We start from the raw sequence: 15,404 nt of genomic DNA on the forward strand, positions 1-15,404 counted from the left end.
GGGATAGAGGGTCCTTGTCCACAGAGGTGTGAGGTTCGAGTGTTTCGGGGGCGAGGTCGCGGTCCAGCTCCGGCCCCTAGGTCAGGATCCCGCTGGGAGTCGGGGGTCTGAGACACCGGGTCCTCCTGCGTACCCCTCCCCCACAGCGCCGCGCGGCGGCCACCAGGCCCGCCCAGCACTCCGACCGCTGGTCCGTCCCGCCCTCGCCATGCCCCGCCCCCGTCATGCCCCGCCCCTTCACCCCGGCCCCGCCCCGTCGCTCGCCCATTCAGATGTGGGTCAGGGGTGAGCGGGCGGCACCGACGTCACAAGCTTCCAAGATGGCGCCGAGCGGGCGGCTGTGAGCGGCGCTCGGGGCGCGCTGGGCGGGGAGCCGAGCCGGGCCGGCGGCAGGCGGACGGGGCGGGCGCGGGCGGCGAGGGCCGGGCGCCCAGGACGAGGGGCCGCAGACAGGGCCGGCCGGCTGGCGGGCGGAGCGCCGCCGCTGACGCACACGAGGTGAGGGGCAGCGGGGAGTGTGGGGGCGCCGGAGGGGGCCGAGGACCGGGCGCGCCCACAGGGATAGGGGCGTGGACGCTCGCGAGCCTGTGCGACGTGGAGCTGCGGGCGTGGGAGGGCGCGCGCGTCAACTTGGCCTGGGTGGGGGCGCACGCGGGACCTCCAGCCAGGCTGGGCTTTGTGGCCCGAGTGCCCGGCGGGGCGCAGGCGGCGGGGTCCCCGGGCACAAAGCCCCCAGGGCCACGCCAGGCCTGGAGCGGGGGTCGACGGGCGAGCGGGCGCCGACTCTTTGTGCCTTTTCATTAGCAATCTAATCCGAACAGCGTCGGGCGAGCTACGTTGCCTGACAGGCGCGCGGGTTCCCATTATGCAAACGGCCCTGTGCCTTACGGCCGTCCTTAAGCTAAAAGATTTTGCGATTTCCAGAACTGCTGTCCAGTACCGTCTGCAGCCCTTTTTCTCTTGTCTCTTTCCCCTCAGTGAGACTGACCCGCACAGGGACAAGGTCGAGTCTGGAGGGCTGTTCCCAGAGGGTCAGACTCTGCGACTGGTGGGCTCGCTGCCCTGCCCCCAGACCTCTTCTGTAGGCAGCCGCTTGGCAGGAAGAGAGATGGGCTTGGGGGGAGGGGGTCGGCTGGCAAGGGAGGGGACCGGCTGGCTAAGGGAGGGGGCTAAGGGGCCTCAGCTTGTCACTCTGTGTTTATCTTCCAAGGTGGTTCATATTCACATAGGCCTGGGTGTGTGTGTTTGGGAGAAAAATGTCTCTCCCTGGGGGGCAGTGACTTACGGAGAGGAGGGAATAAGGCCAGATAATGCTCCCAGCGGCCCCACCCAGAACAGCATGGGACTTACTGGGGACTAGAGCCCAGTGCTGAACCTGACTGACTGAGCGGTGTCGAAGTTATTTATTTATCCTTGTCTTCTTCTCCCCTCTATCCCCAGTGTCTTTTCTGGTAAGAATTGCCAAACACATCTGGAAACCTATGTTCCCGGCCCCCTACCGGCCACCAGCAGAAGGGGGTAACCCAGGGAGGCCACCCCTCTGACATATGAGGGGGGAGGGGCAGAGCCTTGCCCATAGGAATCCTGTGGTGTGGATTGTTGACTGATGTGGGGATTGCTGTGCCTCTTGCCCCTGGGGGATGGGGAGAACTGGCAAGTAGTGGAGGGGCCTCTGGAGCTTCTAGGCTGCACTTGGTACTACCCACCAGGGACCACTGATGGAGGGATAGTGCTAGATCACCCAAACAGAAGACCTTTCTGGATCCAGCATTATTGCTCCCTGGCTCCTGGCTTTGCTTCCTTACTTCCATTCCCATCTGCCAGTGTCTGGACTCCCTGGGCCTACAAGCAGACATTTTTCATGAGCACAGGCCATGTGGTCTGTTTGTAGTCCTGGCTCAAGGAAAGAGTGTATGTATGCTCAGTGGAGCAGGGTTGCTGAAGTGGTCTGAAAAAAAACAGATGGGCCAGCCTGAGGCTGGCCTCTAGAGACAAAGCTGCGTGGTGAGACTGCTGGTTTAGTGGGCTCTTAACACCAGGGAGGGAGTGGGAGGCTGATATTAGGGTGCTGAACTGAGTCCTTTAGTGCAGGGTTGTTCCAAGGAATAAGCAGCCCTGCCTGCAAATGAACTTTCTGTCCTGTGTGATTGAGGTGGTTATGAAAATCTCTGGGTTCCACAAGGCAGACTTAGAAGACTGGGAGGAGCCTCTCCACCTGCCTGCCTGCCACAAGGGAGGCTTTCCTAAGGCTTCTGTTTTCCTATAGGCTAGTCTTGGGATGTTTTGGAGTGCCTGTTGCTCTGCTTCTCTGGCAGTGTGACTGACTGCTGCTGTATGCCCAGAATTTCTCCCTGCAGTGTTTTCTTGCCAGTTGTTGGGACTTGTAGATTAGTCACTGAGTTTTTACGAGCGATTCCTGAAAAGAAAAATCTCCCTCTGGTTGCTGGCTCTGCATAGAGGAAGAAGCAGCCTGAGGGAGCCTGGCTTTTAATTAAAGCAAAACTGAAATGATTGCTGCAATTGCTTTAAGAAGCATAGGAGGTGCAGGTGGGGCAGAGGTGATGCACTTTATCATGCTGTGTGGTACCTGCTCTGGGGACAGGTAGATATGATCCTGTCCTCTCTCCCTGGCCTTGGCCAGCAGCCCAGCCTTCTCCATAAGCTTCAGTCCTGGATTAATCCTCACATAGTGTTTTTTTTCCATAGATCAGATTTCTCATTTTGTTAATAAGCACAACCTCCGATCCACTTGAAGTCAGCTGTTGTGGACTCAGAGCAACAGGGTTTTGCATTATTGAGCTGCAGGGCCTATTGCCTTCCTGGGAATACTTATTGTCTGTGTTAGGGTTAGATCTGAGGGGGTGGTGTAGGGAGGGGGTTGGGGAGAGTGCCTTTTAATCAGCAGCTAGACCCTGGAGAAGGGCTGACTGAGAATTCTGGAGAGTTAGAGGAGTGAGAAAGGAATAAAGTTCAGTTTACCCAGGGGACTTGTGGCTCTGCCTTTTTTGCTTGGCCTATTGACCTTGAGCAGCTATCAGTCCCACCCCATACCTGCTCTTGCCCACTGGTGCTGAGAGCCACTGCCCTCAGAACCTGATCACTAGGAGGGTAGGAGCTCTTCTTCCTGGACTGTTTGCTGGTAGTCAGCTCTCACTGTTTGGAAGGAGTAATCAGGTTCCTCCCCTCCTACCTCCTTGGATAGGGGAACTGGATTTGGTCATGGTCAGGAAGTCTCTGCAGTGCCAGGCTTAACTCTGTCATTTTCCCTGGTATGTTTACTTTCAGTGCAGCATTGAACAGTGATTTAGCGGGCCATACTTTAGCAGCCCTGTAGATAAAATAGAAACAACTTGAGGTTGCATCCATTTATTACTGTCCTCCAGGGTTCATCCTGGGAAAGACAGACAGACAAACGATTATAAGATTGGATGTTAAGGGCTGGCACAGGGTGCTGTGTGGTGTGGAGGCATGGTGGGAGGAACCAGTCCTGGGCTGGAGCAGAGCCCTGGATGTCATGCTGGATAGCTGTTGGCTTGGAGATGAGCAATTTTAACCAGGGAGTTATTACTCTGGGTTTTCAAAAGGCAGCATGAAGAATGGGCTTGGGACATGGTCAGGAGAGTACTGAAAATGCAGATCCATAAATGTGTCAAGAATCCAGCCCAAGGGCACCTACTGCCTTTTAGGCACTGTGAGAATCTTTTTTTTTTTTTTCAAATGGACATAATACCTTTATTTTATTTATGTGGTGCTGAGGATTGAACCCAGTGCCTCATGCATTCGAGGCAAGCGCTCTACCACTGAACGACAACCCCAGCCCTTGTGAGGATCTTTTGCAAGCTTTTTATTCATTCAGCCACATTTTCTGCTACAAATTTGGTGCTTGGACCCCAAGGCTAGACTAAATTGTGCTGATCTTTGCCTTGTGGTGCTCACAGACTTGCCTTCTAGTGGTAGGCTTTTAAGGCCATGTGATAGGGGCACTTGTGCGTTTTTTTTTTTTTTTTTTTTCCTGTAATCCTCCTTATTCATCATGAATCCTTTTTACCACAGTAAGTGAGACTGGGAGGTTGAGTAACTTGTTCTGGGGCTGGAGGCTAAATGCCTTTCACTTCAGAGCCTGTGAGGGCTCATGTAATATGTCTGGAGAGAGCTGGGATCTTGCTAGGGAAGGGTAGGGAAAACAGTCCCCTCCCAGAATAGGTTCTGGTTCCCCATTAGGGCTTCCATACAACCTGTTCAGTTTGAGTCCACCTCTAATCAACCAGAACTGCTTCCTGCTAGGAATGGCCTTGTCCTAAGAGTTAGAGACCTGGGCTGGAGTAGGCCTGTGAGGAGGGACTGCTCTCCTTGAGCCTAGTGTTAGTCAGGAGTGGCAAAGCGAGAAAAGCTGGTGGGGACCCCAGTGAACTTGATCTGGAAGGGATGGCCTAGAGCTGGTACTAGGTCCCACAAGAAATGAAGGTCCTGATAGGGGTGTGGATGGACCATTTTTGGAGAGTAACCCTAAGAAACTCCCTGGGACCTTTGGGGAAGGCTGCCAGGCTTGATGAAACCCCTCACCAACTTCCATGTTTTTCTTCATGTCAGTGATTGGAGGGGAGGGGAAATGTTGCTTTGGGGTTAGAGCAGGGGAACTGGCAGTTCTTCTAACTTCCAAAATCCCCTCCAAGGCCACAAGGGATGGGTCAGCCAGCTACCTTTAGGCCAGAGGGCCTTGGCACTCCTTGTGGAACAAGGTGCTTGTTCCCTGTTTGAGGGTGATTTACCTCTGAGCACACAGTGGGTGTAGGTGAGGAGGGAGTATGTGGGGTATGGAAAGGCAGGCTGTCCTACCAAGTCACTCCCCCATCTTTCCCATGGGGATTCCCAGGTTAATTTAGGAAAAGGTTTGGTGAGGTGAATGCTTATGGTGGGAGTTAACCTGTTATGGAGATGGAAGGACTGTTTTCTCTGGCATGGGTGTAGCTGCTGTGTAGAGGTCTCTTATTTATTTCGTTCTGGGGCCTCAGGATTCATTCTTAGCAGCACCTCTGGGTGGGTTTACTGGCAAGGGGGCAGGGGCTGTTTCCATTCCCACACTATGGTCATCCCCCTATTGACCTCTTCAACAGCCCATTTGTGGATCCTTTAATGGGTAGAATGTCCTAACCCTAATCTCATCCTGTGGCCTTGAAGCTCCCTTATTCTGCTGCCTTGGAAGATGGTAAGTTCTTGGTGAATTCTTGCTCACAAAGTGAATGAGAAGGGAAAGTAGGGCCTGGGATCTTAGTGATCTGTGCCTTTGTGAACATATTGGGGCTTTTCAGGTTGATGAACATAGGCTCATGTTCTCCTAGCAGTGCTCTTGCCTGTGCTGCTTGGCAGAGCCTTTGTGCTTTTGCCCTGACTCTTACTTCAAGCTATAAATCAGGTTCCCTGGGAGCCCAGCACATCTCTGGGTAGGCCCTGGCACCTGGTTTTCCTACTGTTAATCAGGTGTTTGGCCAGGTTTGAGAACCACTACTACAAGTGATATATCTTTGTTGATAAATAGAATCAAGCTAGTGATAAGGCTGAGTAGGCCACTGTTGTAACCTGGGGTGTTCAGAACTGTTTTACTTTTCTGAGGGCCAGTGGGATTAGCAGTTACCCATTGAATGGACGAATAAATTGGGCTGGTTTTCTTATAGGGGAGTATGAGGAACAGAGGAATCCCGTCCATGTGCACTGAGGGGCCTTTCCTAGGAGGTTCTGTAGGGAGCCACCTGTTTCTCTTGGCCCCAGGACTGTGTCCTGCTGACTGTGCAGCCAGGGTTTCCAGAGTCAGCCTTGCTTAGTTGTTTGGCTGCTTTCTTATGCTCCTGTTGGCCTCTGTGTAGCTTGGCAGGACCTGACATAATGAAGTTTGGGTACCTTGTGGCTTCCTTGGGTAGCTTGTGGCCACAACTAAGGTGTGACTGGATAACTGGGAACCCCTAGGACTTCTGGTTTTTCTTTTGACTTTGATGTATCTGGGAGAAAGGAGATTGGTCCCTGAGGTTGGTTTCCTAGACTGCATTGCATGGGTGGAGGTGTGTGAATAAGGAACAGAGAAGGAAGAGTGGAAGAGGGACTTCAAACAGGTATAAGAGACAGAGCTTCAGGTAAGGCCCAGGCCTCAGCTTAACTTTCTTGCTGAGACAGAGCAATAGGCTCTCCCTGGGGGTTAGTTTGTATCCACTGGGGCAGTTCTCTGTGTGACTATACAGCTAAGGTTCCTTGACAACTTTTCTTTTCTTTCTTTCTTTTTTTTTTGCGGTGCTGGGGATTTGAACTCAAGCACTCTACCAACTGAGCTATATCCCCAGCCCAGCTAAGGTTCCTGAGTGTGGTGTGTTCTCGGTTGGTGTCCTAGGTAGGGAGTACCCTCATTTAGAGAAGGGAGGATAGCCAGGGTAGGGACAGTCAAGAGGGATGGGTGCTGAGGAGCAAGGTAGTAGTGGGAACACAGGCTTTCTTCATGACTCCCTTTTTGCTCTGTATATCTTGGGTAAGATTTGGCATGTGAGTCTGGAGAGTCCTGTCTTGGGAATGAGTGTTCCTGGGGGTGCATTCCTGCCTTGGCCCTTTTTCCTCTTCACTCCAGCTCTCCCCAGGACCTACTGACCTTTCTTTTTTGTGGAAGGCAGATTATAGGTTTCTGTCTGATAGGCGTTCTGGGAACTTTGTAAATGAAAGATAGTTTTCAGAGTTCCTGACACAGTGCTAGGAAATGTGGTAGAAGACGGGTGATCATTTGTTTTGGGCTCCTACCCTGTGCTCAGCCCCAGCTGAGGCTTTTTGTTTTGTTTTTTTCTTTTTTCCTTTCCTTCTTTCCTTCCTTTCGTACTGTGGGTTAAACCCAGGGTAGCTTTACTGAGCTATATCCCCAGTCCTTTTTAGTTTTTTCAGACAAGGTCTTCCAAAGTTGCTGAGAATGGCCTTAGACTTGGAATCCTTCTGCATTAGCCTCCCAAGTCACTGGGGTTACAGGTGTGTGCCACCAGGCTGACTTTGTGTGTGTGTTTTATTTATTATTATTATTATTATTATTAATTATTGTACGTACATAAGGCTTTCATTATAAGATGGGGAATAATTTTGAATAGGACATTATAGGTGGTCGAACTTGTTTTTATTTTTGTTTTTGGAGGTGTGGGGGATTGAACCCAGGGACACTTTACCCCTGAGTTACATCCCTCCCATTTTATTTTACTATTATTTTTTTGGTACTGGGGATTGAATCCATGGATGCTCAGTCACTGAACCACATTCCCTGCCCCTTTCATATTTTATTTTGAGTTGGGTTCTCACTGAATTGAGGAGGCTGGCCTTGAACTTGTGATCCTCCTGCCTTAGCCTCCTACGGAGTTGCTGGGATTACAGGTATGTGCCACTGTGCTTAGCTCTTTTTATTTATTTTTAATTTTTTTAGTCATAGATGGACACACAATACCTTTATTTTATTTATTTATTTTTATGTGGTGCTGAGGATCAAACCCAGTGCCTCACACATGCTAGGCAAGCACTCTACCACTGAGCCACAACCCCAGTTCCTCTTTTTATCTTTTATTTTTAAATATTCTTTTTAGTTGTTGATGGACCTTTATTTTATTTATTTTTATGTGGTGCTGGAAATCAAACCCAGTGCCTCACACATAGCGCTCTACCACTGAGCCACAACCCCAGCCCCGCTTTTTATCTTTTTAAGGCAGGATCTCATTAGGTTGCAGAGGCCGGTCTCGAACTTGCAATCATCTTGCTTCAGTCTCCCAAGTTGTTGGGATTACATGTGTGTGCTACTGCTCTAGGCTTGTGGTTGGTTATTTTTATATCTCAATTTATAAACACAGGACTGTACTTGTCCTAATCATCTTCAGTCTTTTTTCAATCTCTATTGTACAAGGGATTCAGGGAAGTTAAGTAAGTAGAGTCATAAAATGGGTAGAGAAATTCTAACAGTAAGGTGTGTGTGGAAGCCTTAAACACAATTGGGAGGGCTTCTTACTCTGAGCAGTGCTTGGGCTGGAGGACAGCTAAGGTTTTCATTTTGAGGGGTTGGGAGATGCCTGGTAGAGCTGGAGGGTGATCCCTTGCAGTGCCCTCCTTCCCCGCAAGGACTAAAGCAGAGAAGGGGTTCTTTGGGCCATCCTTACCCTTTATCTTGGCTCCTTCCCTTCTGGCATGTGGGAATTTGCTCAATGGAAATGTGCCTCTGCTGAACACCTCTAAAAGAGGCCTGTGGAGATAATCTGTGTGTTGCAGGGAACTCAGAGTTGAGCACCTTTCTTTCTTGGGGTTCTTTCAATATGGGCAAATGAAAAGTATTCAGGCACTGCTGATGATGGTGTAAGGGGAGACTGTTGGTGATGTGGGAGGCAAAGTGGGCCTTCTTGGTAGATAGGCCCAAGGGGTCTGAGTCATGAGGGAAGGGACTAAGCCTTGGCCTTCTGAAGTGTTACCAGGGTGTCAAGCAGTGTGCTTGGGTTGCCTTTTGACTGTGATAGGTGAACCTGAGCCCCAGAAGACCAGGTGTGAGCCTCAGGCAGCTCCCTTGCAGGGTAAGGGGAGAGAATTATTTCCAAAGTCCCACATTCCATGGATGTGTTGATCCTGATAAGGGCAGCAGGGCGGGCTTAGCTGCTTTGGGCAGGAGGGGACTTTGACTTCATGCCCCCAGCAAGCAGCATGCACATCCTGCTTCCTGGTAGCACCGTCTCCCATGGAGCCCCTCTGCCTCCAGGTGCACGAGGCCCACAGGTCCACAGCTTGCCTAACCAGCAGGCACAGGAGCAACATTGCTCAGACGAAGTTTTTCTGGTCTGTGAGTTAGCAGGCTTCTAGGACGGAGATCCTTTCTTGTGATAGTTTCTGCTGGCCCTGCCTCTTAAGAGTTTTTGTGGATGCCATTTGAAGTGGCACTTCAGGTTTGGTAGGAGGCCTGATGCCCAGGATTTTTGTATTTTTTTGGGAAGAGGGCTCCAGTGTCAAACTTGTTTTTTCTTTGTGCCAGTCCTTAACCTTTATAGACCTCATTTTCCTTGCCTGGAAAGTGGGTTATTAGAAATATTCGAGACAGTGCATGTCATCTATTCTCAAAGAATTGTTTATAGGTCTTTGGACCCTTTTCATAATACTTTGAAGTTATTGGCCTTTGGCCCATGTTTGACATTTAACTTCATTGGCATTCCTCTTCATAGTCATGTTTTCTACCTGCAGCCAGTTGTGACTGCCAATCATACACTTGTTCAGAGGAGGCTGTATAGGTGGCTGAGCATTAAGTCTCCATCCTTGACTTTTTTTATCTGGGCAGGAGACTAGATCTATTTATTTATTATTTTGAGACAGGGTCTTGCTAAGTTACTGAGGTTCTAATAAATTGCTGAGGCAAGCTCCGAACTTGTGATCTTTCTACCTCATACTCTCAAGTTGCTGGGAGTAAAGGCAGGTACCTCCATGCCCAGCATGACTTTTTAACATTCTGTGCTCAAGTGGGAATAAAGCATGGGACTCTTCTGCCATAGACTCAAGTACAATAGTGTATCCAGGAAAAGCACTTCATGTTTGTTTGAACTAGGAACCAAACTGACTGCTTTTTCTCATGGAATTTTATTTGTATTTTAAAGAATGACAGACAAAAGTGCTTATGTGCACCTGGAGAATTTGTTAGACATTTTCTCAGATGAAGTAAGTGAACCTGCCCTTGAAGGAAAATTGTTTGTTACCAATGAAAAATTTGAGCTTTCAAGGGAAAATGAGAATTTTGGAAAATATTATCTATCACTGCGAGCTTGGCACTCAGATTTCTCTCTGATAAGATGAGCAGTGATATTGACTCATGGAATTTCTTGGTGTTGTAGGATGAAATATGATAACATTTGCAAGAAACTGATTAACTCAAGTCAGCCAGTATTTCCAAATGACCAGTGTTTGATGTCATAGAATCTTTGCTGAGCATGCTGAGCATGCCTATAATCCCAGCTACTGAGAAGTCTGAGACAGGAGGATTGCTTGAGGCCAGCCTTAGCAACATAAACTGTCTCTCAGAAACATGAAACTGAGGATGTAGCTCAGTGATAGCATGCTTGCTTTGCCTAGCATGTGGGAAGTTCTGGGTTCTATTCCTAATATTGCCAAAAACAAAACAAAATAAAACAAAAACAAAACAAAAAACCTATGGATATGAGTTTTAAGAAATGATCACTCATCAAGCTTTAATGTAAAATCAAGGAAATAATAGCCACAGCTATCTGAAAAGATTAAAATACTCCTTCCTTCATTCTGGGTAAGACCAGCTTTCTTTGTAAATTTTAGTCAAAACCACAGATCTTAGCAGACTCAGTACCCAGCAGATAAAGGCCCAGCTTAAATCAAGTGATTAAAAAAAGTTATCTTTTTTTTTTTTTTTTTTCCAGTACAGTAACTAGAACAGTGACATATAATCCACAGTTATATAGAAACCACATAATCAAAAGCTCTTTGGGACACCTAATTTTTAAGAGTGTAAACAACACAGTTTTGTAGTGGTGACAAGGGAGGGCACTGTGCCTCTTTATCATCTTTCATGTGTTATTTCATCTTTCTTCTCACCCTTGGTTCTTCCTGTTTGGCATTTGCTCACCTAACAAATACTTATGAGTACTTGCTGCATGCCCAGTGCTGCTGCTGGGGCTGGTTGGAACACAGTGTCCCTTAATTTGGGGGTGCTGTTCAGTGGGGATCAGGAATCAGGATGGACAGGAGAGGAGGTATGCAGACAGAAGCACCTTGGCAGCTAGTGCTGCTGTTATGTGAGGAGGGAGGAGAAAAGTAGGACCTGCTTGGAATAGGAAGGGACTGAGTGGGAAAGTCATCCTATCAGAGGGCATAGCCTGTAGGGTTCTTATAGGTGAGATTGTGGAAGGGTAAAGGTGGATTTAGTGCCCTGCTGAGAACAACTCTGCATGCCAGGTGGGAGCATGGACTTTATCCTAGGCATCGGGAATCCATTTAAAACTTTTAAGCAGGGGGCCACTTGATCATGTGTAAGAAGGACAACATGGGCTTCAAATGCCAATCAAACTCAGTGAGAGGGCTTGGCTGGAGTTACTGCAAAGGGGAGTTGTGTTCTAGACTTTGGTTGAATTTTATTTTTTAATTTTTGTGGAGCTGGGTTTTGAACTCAAGACCTCACACACGCTAGACAGGCACTATATCACTGAGCCAAGTGTTCTAGACTTGATATTTTCACTTAAAATAGCCCTGATTCTGCCCTAACTCCTTGTCCAGTCCTTGGGAGGATTCCTAGGGTTTTCCTCTCCTGGGCAACTCTGTTAGGTGAGGTGCACCTGCTCTTCTGGTTATAGAAGGCTTGGCTTCTATTACTTTGTATTTATTAGGACAGAGTGATATTTTCTGGGTTATCTCCTGTGAGACCTGAGCCCTCCAAAACTTTCATCTGATCAAAACATCTCATCAAAACTCTCATTTCCCTAGTTCCTCAGTGCTGTGGTAACTGCTGTGCTTCCTGGGTCTCTGAATCAAGTAATCTCTTAGTTGGCAAGAGGGAGGTACTCTGGGAGGGTCCTCAGCTTTGTCTTCTTGGCTCCTACCTGAATCAGGAAGATCTCAACCCCACCTCCCCTTCTTTTAGGGCTTCTTCACAGAGCAGTCTCAGCTTCCTTAGTACACTTAGAGATTGAGTTCTAAGAAGTTATTTGCAAAGATAGTGACTGGTGTAAAGTACTCATATATACACACATCTTAAAGAATATAGGGATATAGGGGACTGAGGTTGTGGCTCAGTGGTGGAGCACTTGTCTGGCATGTGTGAAGCACTGGGTTTGAGTCTCAGCACTGCATATAAATAAATGTCCATTAACAACAACAACAACAACAAATATATAAATATAAATATATATAAATAATTTAAAAGAATATAGGGATATAGGAAAAACCTACTATGCAGTTAATAGTGTCTCACTAAGCAGAACACCTTGGGTCCCCCATTGCCAAATAGCAGCCTTCCTGAGTTCCTTGGACACCCACATGGCACCTCTCCTTGAGCCATCCTGCCTCCCTCCAGAAGTCATCATGCTTTTGAATTGTGAATTAATTATTCCCTAGCTTTTCTTTTTTTGTTTCCTGCCATCTGTCTGGATTCTGAAACACCAGACAGCTTGTTTTGGCTGGGTTTGCACTTTGTGTACACTGAGCCAGAAGTACCCTTAGAGACTGACCTTGGTATGTTTGTGTCCATAGTTTCTTTGTTTCTTGCCCCAACTTCTAAAGGGTTCTGAGGGTTCCACACATCATCGCATGTTTTACCAGCCAGTGACCATTTGGGGGATTTCAGCATTTTTATTCTTGTTGCTTCTTGAGTAGTCTGCTTTTCACCTTTGAGCAGTGTTCCTCTTGGCAAACAAGTGCCTGTTTATTTTATAGTTTTTTTTTTTTTTTTAATCTCTGAGCCTTGTTCCTTAATGCTTTTAGCATTCCTGAAGTACAATTTTAAAGTGCAGTGAAACTGCAAGCATTTTCCTCCAAATCTGAATGAATTCTGATTTTCTGGGTGAGCTCTAGTTACCTGCTATAGCCAGGTGAGGTGCTGGAAGGATCGAAAGTTCCACACCGGCCTCAGCAACTTAGCAAGACCCTGTCTCAAAATAAGAAGAGCTGGGGATGTGACTCAGTGGTTAAGCACCCATGGGTTCAACCTGGATTCAGTCCCAGGTGTCACCCCCCCAAAAAAAAAAAAAAATTCAAGTTACCTGCTGGACAGATGAGATCTCTGTAAATTATAATAACACCTGGGGGGTTTTCTGACTCAGGATCATAGATTGTAATATTTTCCATAGCAGTTTCTTAATTTTTCCTTAAAAATTACTTTAAGGGCTGGGGATATAGCTCAGTTGGTAGAGTGCTTGTGAGGCAAGCACAAGGCCCTGAATTCAATCCATAGCCCTGCAAAAAAAAAAAAAAATGACTTTGAAGCTGGGTGTGGTTTCACACACCTGTAATCCCAGTGACTTGAGAGGCCGAAGCAAGAGGATCCCAAGTTCAGAGTCAGTGTGAGCAACTTAATGAAACCCTGAACAATTTAGCAAGACCCTGTCTCAAACAAAAACAAAAACAAAAACATAGGACTGGGGATGTTTCTCAGTAGTATAGCACCCCTGGGTTAAATCTCCAGCGTCACCCCCAGAAAATTGCTTTCTAAAATTCTGAGGCTGGGGCTGTAGCTTGATTGTAGAGTACCTGCTTAGTGTGCAGAAGGCCCTGGGTTTGATACCTAGCATCATCACAAGAAAAAAAAAGTGTCTAAAAACTAAACAAAAATAAGTCCAAGGGTATAACCCAGTGATAGAGTACTTGCCTTGCATGTATGAGGCCCTGAGTTCAGTCACTAGTGCTGCATAAATAAAACTAATGAATAAAAATGAAACTGATGCATGTCCAAGGTATCTCTTAGCTCCCCATTCCCACCCCCATTTGGACAAAAAAAACCTGGTTTCTGATCTTTGGTTGTACCTCCTGAGCCATTTTGAGGGACTAGTCACTTGGGTGGATTATCTTACAGGAACAAGTGAGCTGTTTCCTTCTCCCCAGCAACTCCTTTATACTTTAAATTCCTGAGAGCCTTGCCCATTTTTGTCTTGGCTTCCTCTTTTTGATACACTTAGCCCACTACCTTGGGTACCCTCTTGAGACCCTTTCTGGGTATTCTTCAATGTCCTCTTTGAACAAGTTTTCTTTCCTTTCCTGGGCTTTCCTTTTAGGATTTGATTAACAACTGTCCCCTTTGAAAGTGTCAGACCTTAGGAAATTAAAAAAGCACATTGTCAGGTTGTTTTCATCTTTAGATAGCAGACCTGAGCCTGCTTCTAATATTTTCAAGTGCTTTCTAGGTTTCCTTTGGGTTCCTGGCTAATCCTTTTGAGTTCTGGACTTTACTGTTTTGCCACTTTGCCAGCTGACTTGCAGTGTTCCACTTCCTGTATTGTGACTGGAGGTTCAGGGGAGGTCACAGTGTGGACTAGGTCTACGTGCTAAACAGGATCAAGTAAATCTGTCTCCCCTCTAGAAAGTTACTGTTTACTGCATGTGTGCAGTATATCCTATGGAAAACGTGTACATAGTTTCAAGAATTTGTCATTTGAACATGCTGGTGTAACCAGCATCCAGGGGAGAAACAACCTCCCAATTCTGTGATGTGCCCTTTCAGCCACTTTTTTTTTTTTTTATTTATTTTTTTTATTTTTTAAAATATTTGTTTAGTTGTCAGTGGACCTTTATTTATATGTGATGCTGAAAACTCAGTGCCTTACACATGCTAGGCAAGTGCTCTGCCACTGAGCCTGGCCCTCAGTTACTCTTGATGCCCCCTTCTCATGGGTACTGCTGGGTTAATGCTGCCTGCTTTTGAATAAATGTAAATGAAACACTGCATGTACTTATTTTTGATCTGGCTTCTTTATTCAACAGTGTTTGAGAGGTTCATTTATGTCTAGTGTAGGTCAAACCCTATGAAATTAGCAACCAGCTGTTTTTTGGGGGGTTTTTTGGTACCAATGATTGAACTCAGGGACATTCAACCACTGAGCCACATCCCCAGCCCTGTTTTGTATTTTATTTAGAGACAGGGTCTCACTGAGTTGCTTAGCACCTCTCTTTTTCTCTGAGGCTGCTTTGAACTCGCGATCCTCCTGCCTTAGCCTCCTAGGCTGCTGGTATTGTAGGTGTGTGCCACCATGCTCAACTCAACCAGCTGTTTTTGACTTCTACACTGACAGATTCATATGATTTGACCTAAACATTTGATCCTCTTCACTGGGCCATAGTTCTTTATAGTTTCAGGTTATAAGTATACCCTTTTTCCCGTGGGTATAGGAGTTGTTCTGACAGTGCGTTCTGGTAAACAGTTTCCATGAGCATGACTGCCTGTGGTTGGGTGAATATGCACACATTCCTGTTGGTGCATATCTAAGTAAGTTTTGGGGCCAAAAGATTTGCATGTTTTCAGCTTTAAAAGATACCATCCTGGGCTGGGGTTGTGGCTCAGTGGCAGAGTGCTTGCCTAGCATGTGCAAAGGCACTGGGTTTGATTCTCAGCACTACATATAAATAAATAAAATAATGACTTATTGCCAACTTAAAAAGAAAAAGAAAAAGAAAGATACCATCCTAGGGTTTTCTAAGGTGCATGAGAATTCAGTATCCTCACTGCCTGGCTGACATTTGGTTTAACCTGTCGTTTTTGTTGGGTTTTTGAAGTTCTTTTTCTTTCTGGAACAGTCCTGTCTCATTTTAAAATATCCCCCTTTTCCTACACATTGAATCTCCAGGGGCTAAGATGCAGGCCTTGGTTGGTAAGTCTGAATGGGGCCTGAGCATCCTTTCCTTCTCTTCTATTCCCTTCCCTTCCT

At 47.1% G+C, this 15,404-nt stretch overlaps 1 protein-coding gene across 2 annotated transcripts in view; it reads left to right on the forward strand.

Moving 5' to 3' along the window:
- The first annotated feature begins 325 nt into the window (after positions 1–325).
- The window catches only part of HIC2 (HIC ZBTB transcriptional repressor 2), a 32,953-nt gene continuing 17,874 nt past the window's right edge, over positions 326–15,404 (forward strand). Inside the window, exon 1 of one of the 2 annotated variants that reach the window (XM_079152135.1) lies at positions 326–498. The gene's annotated coding sequence lies outside the window, so the exon portion shown is untranslated. The remainder of the gene's footprint in view (positions 499–15,404) is intronic. The other variant, XM_079152134.1, reaches the window with a different exon arrangement.

This window comes from Sciurus vulgaris, assembly GCF_902686455.1.
Source record: "Sciurus vulgaris genome assembly, chromosome: 8".
NCBI classification, from domain to species: Eukaryota; Metazoa; Chordata; class Mammalia; order Rodentia; family Sciuridae; genus Sciurus; species Sciurus vulgaris.